This window comes from Neofelis nebulosa, chromosome 17 (assembly GCF_028018385.1).
Source record: "Neofelis nebulosa isolate mNeoNeb1 chromosome 17, mNeoNeb1.pri, whole genome shotgun sequence".
Lineage (NCBI taxonomy): Eukaryota > Metazoa > Chordata > Mammalia > Carnivora > Felidae > Neofelis > Neofelis nebulosa.
The window spans coordinates 23,264,705-23,277,489 of NC_080798.1; the positions used below are offsets into that span (position 1 = coordinate 23,264,705).

General features: G+C 48.8%; 1 protein-coding gene across 1 annotated transcript in view; it reads right to left on the bottom strand.

Annotated features, from left to right (window-relative positions):
• Positions 1–2,044: 2,044 nt before the first annotated feature.
• The window catches only part of PLEKHF1 (pleckstrin homology and FYVE domain containing 1), a 37,664-nt gene continuing 26,923 nt past the window's right edge, over positions 2,045–12,785 (bottom strand). Inside the window, exon 3 of the transcript XR_009256229.1 lies at positions 2,045–4,484. The gene's annotated coding sequence lies outside the window, so the exon portion shown is untranslated. The remainder of the gene's footprint in view (positions 4,485–12,785) is intronic.

The following is a 12,785-nucleotide window of genomic DNA, read 5'->3' on the forward strand; positions in this document are numbered from 1 at the left end:
TGCACCCTGCCCTGAGCCTCCCCTACTCCCCTGGCACCTGCAGAATGCCTCTTAGGTCTCCAGGCCCTGGGCAGGACAGCATCTTGGGGCTCTCTCTGATGGGAAACGGCACGGGCCTCCCTGGGGGTACGGAGGAGGCCCTCCTAAGGAGAACCAGTGTTCCAGCTCTTCCATTGGTGTAAAGGAAACTTCAGAGTGAATTAGAACCCATGCTGATTAAGAAAGGATTGAGCCTTTATCTCACAGAAAAGGTGCTCTTTAGCTGGCCTCAGCTAACACAAGTTAGGTGCCCTGGCACAGGCCACACCCCTGGAACTGATTAAGCCACTGGTCATTGATGTGCTGTTTGAGTTAATGGGGTGCAGGTAGGGGGCCATTTGGATGGCTCTTCTAACTCATAGAGGGTGATTGGGAAGTTTGGGGAAGCCTCACCCATGCATTACTTCTGTGTTGGGTGGGCCTGATTCTTCCAGGCCCAGGGGACACAGGGGTCCTAGGTAAGAAGCCCTATACTGATGTCCACTGAAGTGCCCCTCTGGCCTACCTGCCTTGATTCCTTGGAAAAACACTGGCCCAAGTGTTGGGTGACCAATTATGGGTCAGATGGAGCAGGCCTTGCTGAATGAAGTCACCCTTGACTAGCCGGGTCCTGGAGTGACCCATACTGGACTTTGGGCCGAAGAGGGCAGACCAGACCTTGAGTCCTGTCTTCCATAGGAAGTAAAAGCACTTTCCCTTCAGGATTTCCTTTCAGCTCCTATGGTTTTAGTATTCTTATTTCTGTGTCTTCTATGAAAAAATCTTCATTTATTTATTTTTCAATAGGTAACACCAGCCTGGTACAAAACTTAGAAGATGTCAGACAGTACAAATGTAAAAGCAAGCCTTCCTCTTGCAGGGACCCCTGTTCCAGTCCTCTCCCCAGAGTATTCCTTAACTCTGTTTTTAACCAGTCTTTTAAAACCATTCATTTCCTTTTATTTGTTAGTGTTTGCTGATGAAAGCTTAGAAAAATCCAGAAAAGGATGATGTTTTACCGCCTAGATTATCACTCTTTGTTTTTTAATGTTTGTTTATTTTGAGAGAGAGAGAGAGAGAGAGAGAGAGAGAGAGAGAATCCCAAGCAGGCTCTGAGGTGTCAGCACAGAGCCTGATACCGGGCTCAATCGCAGGAACCCATGAGATCATGACCTGAGCTAAAATTAAGAGTCAGATGCTCATGGGGCACCTGGGTGGCCAGTTAGTTAAGCGTTCAACTTCAGCTCAGGTCATGATCTCACAGCCTGTGAGTTTGAGCCTCGTGTTGGGCTCTGTGCTGATGGCTCAGAGCCTGGAGCTGCTTCAGATTCTGTGTCTCGCTCTCTCTCTGACCCTCCCCCGCTCACGCTCTGACTCTCTCTCCTGCAAAAATAAATAAACATTAAAAAAAAATTCAGACACTCAACTGACTGAGCCACCCAGGCACCCCTCAGAATATCACCCTTAACAAATTTGGTGTGTTTCATGCAAACCTTTTAATGCTATCTGTGCATATTTCCACCATATTTGCGTTCTTACTGTTTAGGCCTCTTTGAACACTTTTACCAATTAACATTAAGTAACATTTGTGATATAATTTAAAATTCCTTGTAAATATGTAATGGCTGTATAACATTCCATCACACTTAACCATATCCCTGGTATGGTTTCCATTGCTGCAGTGAACATTTTTGTGTTAACATTCGTTTCATATTTTACATTACGATAGTCTTTCAGATATATTCCTCAAAGTGAAATTAGTGTATTAAGAAGTATGCAATAGGGGTGCCTAAGTGGCTCTGGCAGTTGAGTGTCCAACTCTTGATTTTGGCTCAGGTTGTGATCCTAGGGTTGTGGGACTGAGCTCTGCATCTGGCTCTGCGCGGAGCGTGGAGCCTGGTTGGGATTCTCTCTCTCTCTCTCTCTCTCTCTCTCTCTCTCTCTCTCTCTCTGCCCCTCCCCTGCTTGTTCATCCACACTCTCTCTCTGTCTCTCTCTCCAAAAAAACAATTTTAAGTATGCAATATATTTTTTTACATTTTACATTTTATTTATTTTTGAGACAGAGAGACGGAGACAGAGTACTAGCAGGGGAGGGGCAGAGAGAGAGGGAGACACAGAATCCGAAGCAGGCTCCAGGCCCTGAGCTGTCAGCACACAGCCTGACGCGGGGCTTGAACTCGTGGACCGTGATATCATGACCTGAGCCAAAGTCAGACACTCAACAGACTGAACCACCCAGGCACCCCAGTATGCAATATTCTTTAAAGCTGTTATATCCTGTCAAAATTCTTTCTAGATAGTGTTAATAATCTGCTTTCCCCACAACAGGGTTTGGGGGTGCACATCTCACTGTATCCTCACCCAGAAATAGGATGATAAGTGTCTTAAACTTTATTTGTTGAGTGATTACTGACATCTTGGCTTGATTAGTTTTTCTTTGATAGTGGGGTTGACAAGGCTGGGGTGATCTCCTGGTGGCCGTCTTCCCAGGTGGTGTTGAAGCCCCCGGGTCCTACGGCCTGAGCAGAGGGCTGGCAATGGGCTGGCCCCCTGGGGCTGGCAGGGCAGTAGCTGGCTGGGCGGTGGCAGCGGGGTGGCCAGGAAACACTAGGGGGCTGCCAGCAGGGTAAGGAGGCAGCTGAGGAAGAAGCCTTGCTGGTGGTGGGGGGGACCCAGTAATTATAAAAAGAAACCATCTGTTCTGGGCCGGTTATTAACCTGCTTTGGGTGTTGACATGACAGCGCCGGGCAAGATTTTTCACAGGCAGATGGTGTATTTTTAGCTAGAATGAACTTTTTTATTTTTCTGTTTTTTTATTTTATTTATTTATTTTTTTGAGATGTCTGGCTTGGAAGTAAACACGACTGGGGTGTGTTGCAATGCATGGTGGGGAGGCTGTCAGGAATGGGGCTGGAGGTTTGGAAGGAAGCAATTCTCTCCCCATTAGTTATTGAGAGGTGCCATCTAGTGGTCAAGTATGCACATCCTCTGTCAGTTTCCCTCCCAGCCTTCTTGGGTTACCTGACCGGCCAGGACGTGGCTCCACCAGGATGCCTGTTATTGAGTTCCCCTTGGGAGGGCGGCTAGGGTCTTCCTGAGGTTTTAATAAGCCATGAACAGAACATCAGCCATATCTCCTGCAATCTTTTTGCATAGAAACCAGAATGTGTCTCAATCCTGAACAATCAACATATGGCAATTAAGAAATGCCAGGATTCATCTAAACCACACAGGGAAAGGGGGCTGACTGATGCGTTTTCAGTTTGTTGGGAGGAGGTAAATGGCTTTATTAACCGGAGGAGGCTTCTTGGACTATTTGATAACAGTGGGTCAGGAGGTGAAGCTCGAGCCGGCCAGCTGGATTGTAGCCTCAGGGCAGCTGTGGGTATCCCAAGTGCTGGCACACAGAAGGAGCCAGAGGTGATGGCTACTTACTTAATTTGTATGAGTTTTAAGGGAAGGACTTCACTCATTCTCATTTGCAAAGCAAATGCCAGGATAATAGCTTCTGTTACATAACAATTAATTGGTAACAATAAATACAAATGATCAAACCCAGAACTGGCAGGGATGCAGGAAGACACACACACACACACACACACACACACACACACACACACACATACACAGAGTGCTGGAGAAAATACTTGGTGATACAGTCTTTTGGGAGAGTGATTTGAAGAAAAAAAGTCACAGGAACCATAAAATTGTATACACTTTCCAGCCAACAAATTTCACTTCAGGGAAAACATTACAATAAAATAATTCAAATGGAAAAAGGATAAAGATATTCATAGCACTGCTGTTTATGGCAGCAGGAGAAAAGGGAACCAGCCCCAGTGCTGAGCAACAGGGACATAGTCAAACTGCATATGTGGGCAATATAATGGAATACTAATAGCCAATTTTAATAAGTAGTAAATGGGGATGGGTATATGAAATTCGGTAGAACTTCTCCATACACATTGTTTACCTTACAGCCGTTTCACCCTTCCATGCTTGGGGGGGAATAAAGAAAAAGACAAATTCTAACAGGTGCTGGTGACCCTCCAGGCTTCCAAAGCGGTGAAGGCATGGTTCAGAAGAAGCAGTGTGCAGCAGACAAGAGGCCCTGCGTTGTGGGCATCTTGTGCCCCGAGGCGTTCTAGTGTTACGAAGTGTGAGTGCTTTACCTGTCCCTAAACCACACAAGGACCAGCCTGGTCCCCAGCTCCCTGGGGCTGCCTCCTGGGCTGGACTCGAGGCTGAGTCTTCACGAGCATGCTCCGGGAGCCCTACCTCCTCAGAGGCATGGCCCCACTGTAACATGAACTCCTTGAGCTCCACCCCATGCACGTGGCACTTGTACCCACGGACTCTGGCAGGAAGGTCAGCCATGCCGGGAACCATTTTGGATGTGGGGTCTTCTCTCTAGTGTCTCACCAACAGAATCTAACACAAGCCACAAATGTGAGCCACATTTCTAAAAAGCAAGAAGAAACAGATGACATTCACTTAATAATGTAACTTAACCAAATAGACCAAATATTATCAACTTGTAATTGATATAAATGATTATTGAGATCTTTTCCTTCCTTTAAAATATTAAGTCTTTAAACCTGGTGTATAGTTTTTATACTTATAGCACATTTCCTTTCTGACTAGCCACATGTCAAGCCACATGTGGCCAGTGGCTACTGTATCAGGCATCACAACTCTCTAAAATACATAATAGAAAATGTAAAGATGAAAGATTTTTCTTTTCCACTTGGGTCGCCAGTGACATGGACATCTCCCTGTAAAGGGCCGGGGACCTCTTTCTGTCCCTTCTTTGTTCTGAAGTTCAGGATCTGGGCTTGTTTGAGGTCCTTGTTAGAGGTCAAGAGCAGGTTGGATGGTGTTGTGGGCTCAATTGTGTGCTCCCCAAATTCATAGGCTGGAGCCCTAACCCCCAATGTGATAGCATTTAGAGGTGGGGCCTTTGGGAGGTAATCAGGGTTAGATGAGACCATGGCCGGGACACCCATGATGGGATTAGTGCCCTTATGAGAAGAGACATCAGAGACCTCACTCACTATCTCTCTGTGAAGACACAGTGGAAAGACTGCAAACCAAGAGTTCTCACTAGAATGCAGCCACACTGGCACTGTCATCTTGGGCTTCCAGCTTCTGGATAGTGAGCAATAAGTCCATTGTTTACATTAAGTACAAGCCCATTGTTGATGAGTACCCAGTCTTTGCTACTTTGTTGTGGCAGCCCAAGGCCACTGAGACAGATGGGGCACTGGAAGGTTGAGGACTTGCTGGTAACTCCCTCCTCACCCTCTCTAACTAGATTTAGTGGCAAGGGCATTTTCTCTCTGTATCTTGGGATAACAAGCTGGTCTGGTGTGTGGCTAAAGACCTTCTCCCTGGATGAACCTGACCATCCTCAGCAAGAGGGCTGCTTGCTGCAGCCACTAACAACCAGCCTTGTCCAGGGGCACCTGGGTGGCTCAGTCACTTAAGTGTGCAATTCTCAATGTTGGCTCAGATCACGATCTCATGGGTGTGGGATCAAGCCCCACATTAGGCTCTGCACTGCTTCGGATTCTCTTTGGATTCTCTCTCTTGCCCTCTGCCGTCTGCTCACTCTCAAAATAAATAAATAAAACTTAAAAAAAAAAAAAAAAAAGAACCAGACTTGTCCTTCCTTGTCCTTCCACCCTGGTACAGGCAGCCCACAGAGGCCTTCGATCCCTCCACTCTTCCCACACCCCTCCCAACCCCTGCCCCCGCACCTGCCTAAAGAACACCTGAACACAGACTGGTCTTACTTTTGGTTCATCATCGCTAAGCTCAGGGAGGTGGCAGTGTTGCAGGCAAGTATCCTGTATTCTCCCAGACCACTTCCGCTCCTGCTAACCTCTTCTCCCAGCTCCCACCCCTCCCCCTCTGCCTTCTCTGCAGTGTGGCATGGTGCCTGTTTCACTACAGAAAGGGAAGTGTTTGGGAGAGAACGTTCATTGCCCACACATCTCCTTGCCCTTGACTTGAGCCAGCCCCTCCTCTGGGCACCCCTCTCCCTCTGGAGGCTGCTGCTCCAGTCTTTCTTCTCCTTCCCCTTCATCACCATTTCCCACTCTGTGCAGGGTTTCGCCCATAAGCATGTACACATGCATTTCTTCCGTACTAAAAAACAACAAAAATTTCAACAAGGGTACCAGGACAATTCCATGGGGAATAACTGTCTTTTCAACAGATGGTTCTGAGACAACTGTATAAAAAATGAAGGCGGGCAACCCCCCATCTGATACCATATAAAAAATTAACTCAAAATAGATCATTTCTTAAATAAAAACATGGGAATAACTCTTTATGATCTTGTATGAGTCAATGGTTTCTTAGACATGACACAAAAACACAAATGACAAAAAGAAATTGATAAATGGGACTTCATCAAGATTAAAAACTTTTGTATTTCAAAGGACACCATCAAGAAAGTGAAAAAAATAACACAGGATGGGAGAAAATAATTACAAATCATGTATCTGATAAGGGACTAGTATCTAGAATATATAAAGAGCTCTTGGAACTTGAAAATAAAGAGACAAACAACCCAATTAAAAAATGTGCAAAGGATTTGAATAGACATTTCTCCAAAAAACATATCCAGATGGCCAATAAGCACATGAGAAGGTGCTCAATATCATTAGTCATCGAAATAACAATGAGATGCCACTTCTCCCCTACTCTGATGGCTAAAATAAAAAAGGCAATAACAAGTGTTGATGAGGTCGGGAAGAAATTGGAACATTTATATATTGCTGGTGGGAACATAAAATGGTGCAGCCACTTTGGACAACAGTTTGGCAGTTCCCCAAAATATTAAACATAGAGTTACCATATGACCCAGCAATTCTACTCCTAGGTATATACCCCAGAGAACTGAAAACATGTCCACACAAAAACCTGTATGTGAATGTCCATTAGCAGCATTTTTCATAAGAATCAAAAAGGGTTAACAACCTAGGTGTCTGTCAGCTGATGAATGGATACACAAAATGCGGTATGTACATTGTCTGAAACATGCGATGGGATGTTATTCAACAATAAAAAGGAATTATATACCGATACATGCTACAACAGGGATGAACGTGGGAAGATGCTAAGTGGGAGAAGCCAGTTGCAAAAGACAACATATTGGACGATTCCACTTGTGTGGAATGTCCAGAATAGAGACTGAAGGCAAATGGGTGGTTGTTAGGGGCCGGGGGAGGGGAGAACGGCAGTGAGCACTCATGGGTGTGGGGTTCCACTCTGGCATGGTGAAAATCTCCTGGAATTAGATAGTGGGAACGGGTGCACAATCTTGTGAATATACTAGCAATCACTGAACGGCCAACTTTAAAGGGCAGATAGACTTTATGGGATGTGAATTATATCCCAATAAAGCTGTTTAAAAAGCACCTCTGGGAGCGGCTGGGTGGCTCAGTCGGTTAAGCAACCAAATTCGGCTCAGGTCATGATCTCACGGTTTGTGGGTTCGAGCCCCGCGTCGGGCCCTGTGCCGACAGCTCGGAGCCTGGAGCCTGCTTCGGATTCTGTGTCTCCCCCTCTCTCTCTCTGCCCCTCCCCCACTTGCGCTCTAGCTCTCAAAAATGAATAAACATGAACATATATATATATATATACACACACATACATAAAGCACCTCTTCCATCTCTAGCCACTGCTGCGTTTCTCTTCCCCTTTGCAATGGAATTCTTCAGATGACTTCACCAGTTTGGCTCTGTTCTCCGGGTGCTTTCCAGCGGGCCTCTGCTCCTACCACCCCACTAAATGTTCTCCTGTCACAGCAGCCACATTGTAGGCGACCACTTCACGTGACATCCACGTTACTGAACACAGGCTGGCTCTTGGTCCTCATGCCACCCGATGACCCCCGTGGGCAGCGTCTGGCACGGCTGGGCCCCCTGCCGGCTGCCGTGCTCTCCAGGCCCTCCTCCGGCCTGGCCGGCTGCTCCCCAATCTCCACCTCCACCTCCGCGGCTCTGGCCTCCGGTCTGTCCTGTGGGGTTGTCCACGTGTGCAACAGCGTTTGTCAGCCCGGACTCTCGCCTGCGCTCTAGTCCTTCCCGTACAACTTTGCATTCAGTCTCCAACTTTACATGCCGAAACTGAGCTCCTGATACCCACACTCTCCGCTCAGAAACCATGACAGACAACCACCACTGGTTGGTGGCTGGCCCCCAGCCTTCTCTGTCTCACAAACCAGGAGCTTCACGCTTGCAGCCGCACTGACCTCTTTCTCTCACACCCTGTATCCAATGCACTGGCAGATTCTGTTGGTCCCACCTGCAAATATATCGGCGTTTAATGTCTTAGCACCTCTGCACGGAGCCTGGTGCCAGCCATCATCACCTCCCACCTCCTTAGCGGCTCCCAGGTTGCCCTCCCGGCCCCCGTGAGTCCAGTCCATGGCAGCCAGTGGTCCTGCTAAAAGGTGAGTCAGGCGTGCTTCTCTGCTGAAACACCTCCCATGACTCCTGTTATCTCGCTCCACGCAAAGCCAAAGTCCTTACGATGCCTCCAGGGCCCTGCTCCGTCTCCCCAGCCTTGGACATCTCCAGCAGCTCTCCCCTTCTCTCACTCTGCCAGCCACACCGGCCTCCTCCGTGCTCCTCCACCAGCCTGGGGACATCTCCACCCCAGGGTGTTTGCACTTGTTGCTTCCTCTGCCCGGGATGTTCTTCTCCCAAATATCTGCCTCACTTCCTTCAGGTCTCGACCCAAGTACACCTTTTCAGTGATGCCTTGTCTGGCCACTCGATCTGAAATTGTAGCCACCCAGCTCTCACCGTCCCCCTCTCTGTGTTGTTGTTATCTGTACACTCAATCCTTCTCAGATACTCCATTATTACAGGATCTATGTCAAGGAGAAGGGTGTTGAGATTATTTCTTCAGAAACCAAATGAAAAAAGGCTCGTCAACAGAGCTGAACTAACAAGGGGCAGGCCGAGTGCCTCCATAGTGCACCCCTCTTGGTTGGGAATATTCCTAGTGCTGGAAAAGACCCCAGAGGTATGAAAGAGTATATTTTCCAGTTGTGCTTGTGGTCTGTCTCTGTCTCTCACACTTTTACGAGTGTGAGCTCTGCGAGCGGAAGGATACAGCTCCACAGCTGTATCCCCAGTGCTATAGGTACTCAAGGGGCTCTTGTTGAATGAATGAATAAAAATAACACCGATGGGCTTCCTTGGGGTTTCATTTTCCATCTCACGTGCAGGCCCAACACCAGCACCACCTCAGTCTCCCACACCGGCTTCTCTTGAGCACAAGGAAAGGCCACATCCCACGAGCCCGCTGAGGTGAGCTCCGGAGTCAGGCTGCGTTCCAGGTGACTCCCCAGAGTCGCTGCAGTGAGAGAGCCCTACAGAACGCAGTGCTGGTGAGGCTGGTGAGGTGTGGAGTGTCTGCAGCCCACATCTGCTGGGGGGTGCAAACCGGCTCAACCACTGCAGGGGACAGCCGGGCAGCATGTGCTAAAGCTGCACATATGTATGTCCCGTGGCCCAGCACTGCCACCCCAATCATACCCTTGACAGAAATGAGAGCTTTGTCCACCAAAGACGTCTACGGAATGGTCATGGCCCCTTTTTTTGTGACGACCTGGAACTGCAAACAACCCAAATGCCCATCCACAGTAGAGAGGACATATGGTTGTGGAGGGCCCACCAAATAGAATATTTCACCACAATGCAAAACACCAAGTACACACAGATGCTTACAACAACATGGAGAGTCCTACAGACAGAATTTGAGCAAAGAAGTCTGAACAACAACAACAAAATCTTAGACTATGATTCTATCTATATGAAGTAAAAAAAAAAAAACAAAACAGGGGAAAACTTACGTGAACACCAGTCCCTCGGAGGCAGGGACCCTTGGAAGAATCTGAGGGAGGCTTCTGGGTGCTGGAGATGCTCTGTATCTTGACCTTGGTGCTGCTCCTGTGGGCCACCTGTGTGTGTGTGTGTGTGTGTCTGTGTGTGTGTGTGTGGAGTCTGAGCTGAACACTTAAGATCTGCACACTTTACTGGATGTAGCTTAGACTTCGATAAAAAACCCAAAAGTCCCAGCGGGTACCCCAGGTGGCCAACTGCCCCCACTTCTGAACTTCATGTCCCGCCCCATGCTAATTACCTCCTTGTACTGCTCTGAAGACATATCGATTTTCCTAACTGCTTACTCCTTGACCTTTGGAGAGGAGATCGATGTTCAACATACCCTGGACTGAACAGTGGAGGATATGGTACTCTCAGAAAGTACATCCTTGCTGAGCTCAGTGTCTCTGTGTCATTTTGTCCTAACTTGACAGGGACTGGACGGGCTTTGTTTCCCCAAATCAGGTTTGCATCTGAATTATGTTTGTTCCTCAGAGTTTTGACTCATGTGATAATCAGCTTGTGAGACATTGAGGCTGCCTGAGTGAGATGTCGCTTTGTCTGTGACTTGAATAAAGGAAACAATCACTGTGTCCATTGTGCTTTTGAATGCTCTGTTTTCATATCTCGGAGCTGTTCATCATTGGGTGGGTTTCTCCCTAATTGAATTGAAATCTGCACACTGTCTTTGCCACAGCCTCATTGTGGGATGAATATGGGCCCCATTCCCTTTCCCTGGGCCCTCCTGAGAGCCAAGCTGCCACTCCCTGCCATGTGACTCAGGGCCACTCCTCTCTGTGCAGGTGGGAGACGTGGATATGGACCCTCACACCCCTCAGTATGTCCCCTCAGGCCTCCCAATTGTGCTGGTTGTCCAGACCCGGGTCCTGTGCCCACTCCTAGAGCCAGGATGTGGATGGCTCAGCTGTACTAAAGCCCGTGGCCAAAAGTAAGGAAGAGGGCTTCCCCAGGGGTGTGTGAGAAACACGCCTGTGACCGCCTTTATTCTCATGGCCCTATCACACTCACAACACTTCTGACAGCACATGTGGGGATTCTCCCCCACACCGAGCAATTCCCCACAACCAGCTGGGTGTCCTACAATTCAATTCAGTTCTGACCTTGTCCCCCTGGAGTTAGTGCAAATGCCACGGACAAGACTGCCCCCACTTCCGACGTCGATCGCAAGTCCCAGGGTGTCACCTGGGTCAGGGTTCCCATGACCCCCCTCCTTGGGTTTGATAATTTGCCAAAACAGCTCACAGGACTCGGTGAAAAACATTTACTGGTTTACTATAAAGGATATGATAAAGGACACAGATGACCAGCCAGGTGAAGAAATGTGTAGGGCAAGTACGTGGGAAGGGGTGTGGACCTTCCCCCTTCCCCAGCGCACCTCCCTTCCAGCAGTTCTACGTGTTCACCAGCCCAGAGTCTCTCTGAACCCATACTTCCGGGTGTTTTACGGAACCATCATCGTGACTGATCATTAACTCAGTTTCTGGTCCTTCTCCCCTTCCTGGAGAATGAGGAGTGGGACCGAAAGTTCCAAGCTTCTAATCATGGCTTGGTCTTGTTCACTAAGTACTGCATTAAGACATAAGGCACTCCTGTCACCTGGGAAATTCCAAGGTATTCAGGAGCTCTGTGCCAGGAATTGGGAGTAGAGACCAATATATACAAGTGTATTACTTCACTCCAGGAAACACCAGAGTGTGAGCACCCGAAGGAGAAACGTGTGCACAGGTGAGCCATGGGCGCCCACCACCCCATGAACCCACTGCAGCAGCAGGGGGCAAGGAGCTGTGAGCAGGCCAGTGTTTCAAGGTGAGGACACAAGTGCAGAACAGAAGATGTGGGGAGCCTGGGCCTGTCCTGGGGGTGATGACTGCATCCCAGCCCCCGCCCAGACTCCCTCTCACTGAGCTCCTTTGCCTTGACTCCATTCTTTTAGACCAGCTCCAGCCCAAGCCTGGGGAAAGAGATTAGCAAGTGGCTGGCTTGGGCCAAGGCTGAGAGGGTTCATCTACTTCCTGGGTGGGGGTGGGGACCCCAGGAGGCTTGGTTGGAATACAAAGGAAGGCATTTTGGCATTTTAAGAATGTTGGCAATTTGCAAACCGCATAAAGTTTCCTTTTGTACACACAAAGGAAGACTTGTGGGGTGTGTGTGTGTGTGTGTGTGTGGTTCCAGAATCCTGGAACCCTGGGTTTCTACAGCTCTGGGTGTTGCTGTGGGCACCCAGGGGTCCTGTTAAGCCCAGCTGTGCAGAGAAAGAATGGGCAGCACCAGCACTGGCTTCAGGCACCCGACTCCTCTCCCTCCCAACTTGGAGCCACAGTGGGCAGAAACCGGTCTCCGGAAAGTCTGTTATTTGGGGTCAAAACATTTGGCCGGACCCCCTGAAGTGACACTCCAGGGATTGAAATTTCCCCTTGTTTTTGCCCAGAAATATCTGGCTTGGTCTTCGCCCACCCCTCTTCTCTCCCTCCCTGCCTGCCCGCCTGCCTTTCTGTTTTCTGCATTGGAACATTTCAGTCAGAGCTGGGCTCTGTGGTGGTGAAGGGAGCTGGCAGGAGACAGGACTCTGGGAGGGACATGGGACAATGCTCTGGCCACAGCCTCTCATCTGGCACTGACTCTGACTCATGTCAGGGGTGCACCTGCCCCTGGGGCCTCAGATTCCCTGCCCAAACAGTGAAGGAAACATGAGCTGCTCCTGAGAGCCTCCCTGGGTTTTCACTCTCCTTGTGTGACACCCTCCCCGCAACTGTCCTTACTCCCTATTCCTCCCTTGCAGACTGCTCCAAAAGCTAGTCTGAGGCTTTGACATGGGGAGTCTGGGAAACTAGGAGGGA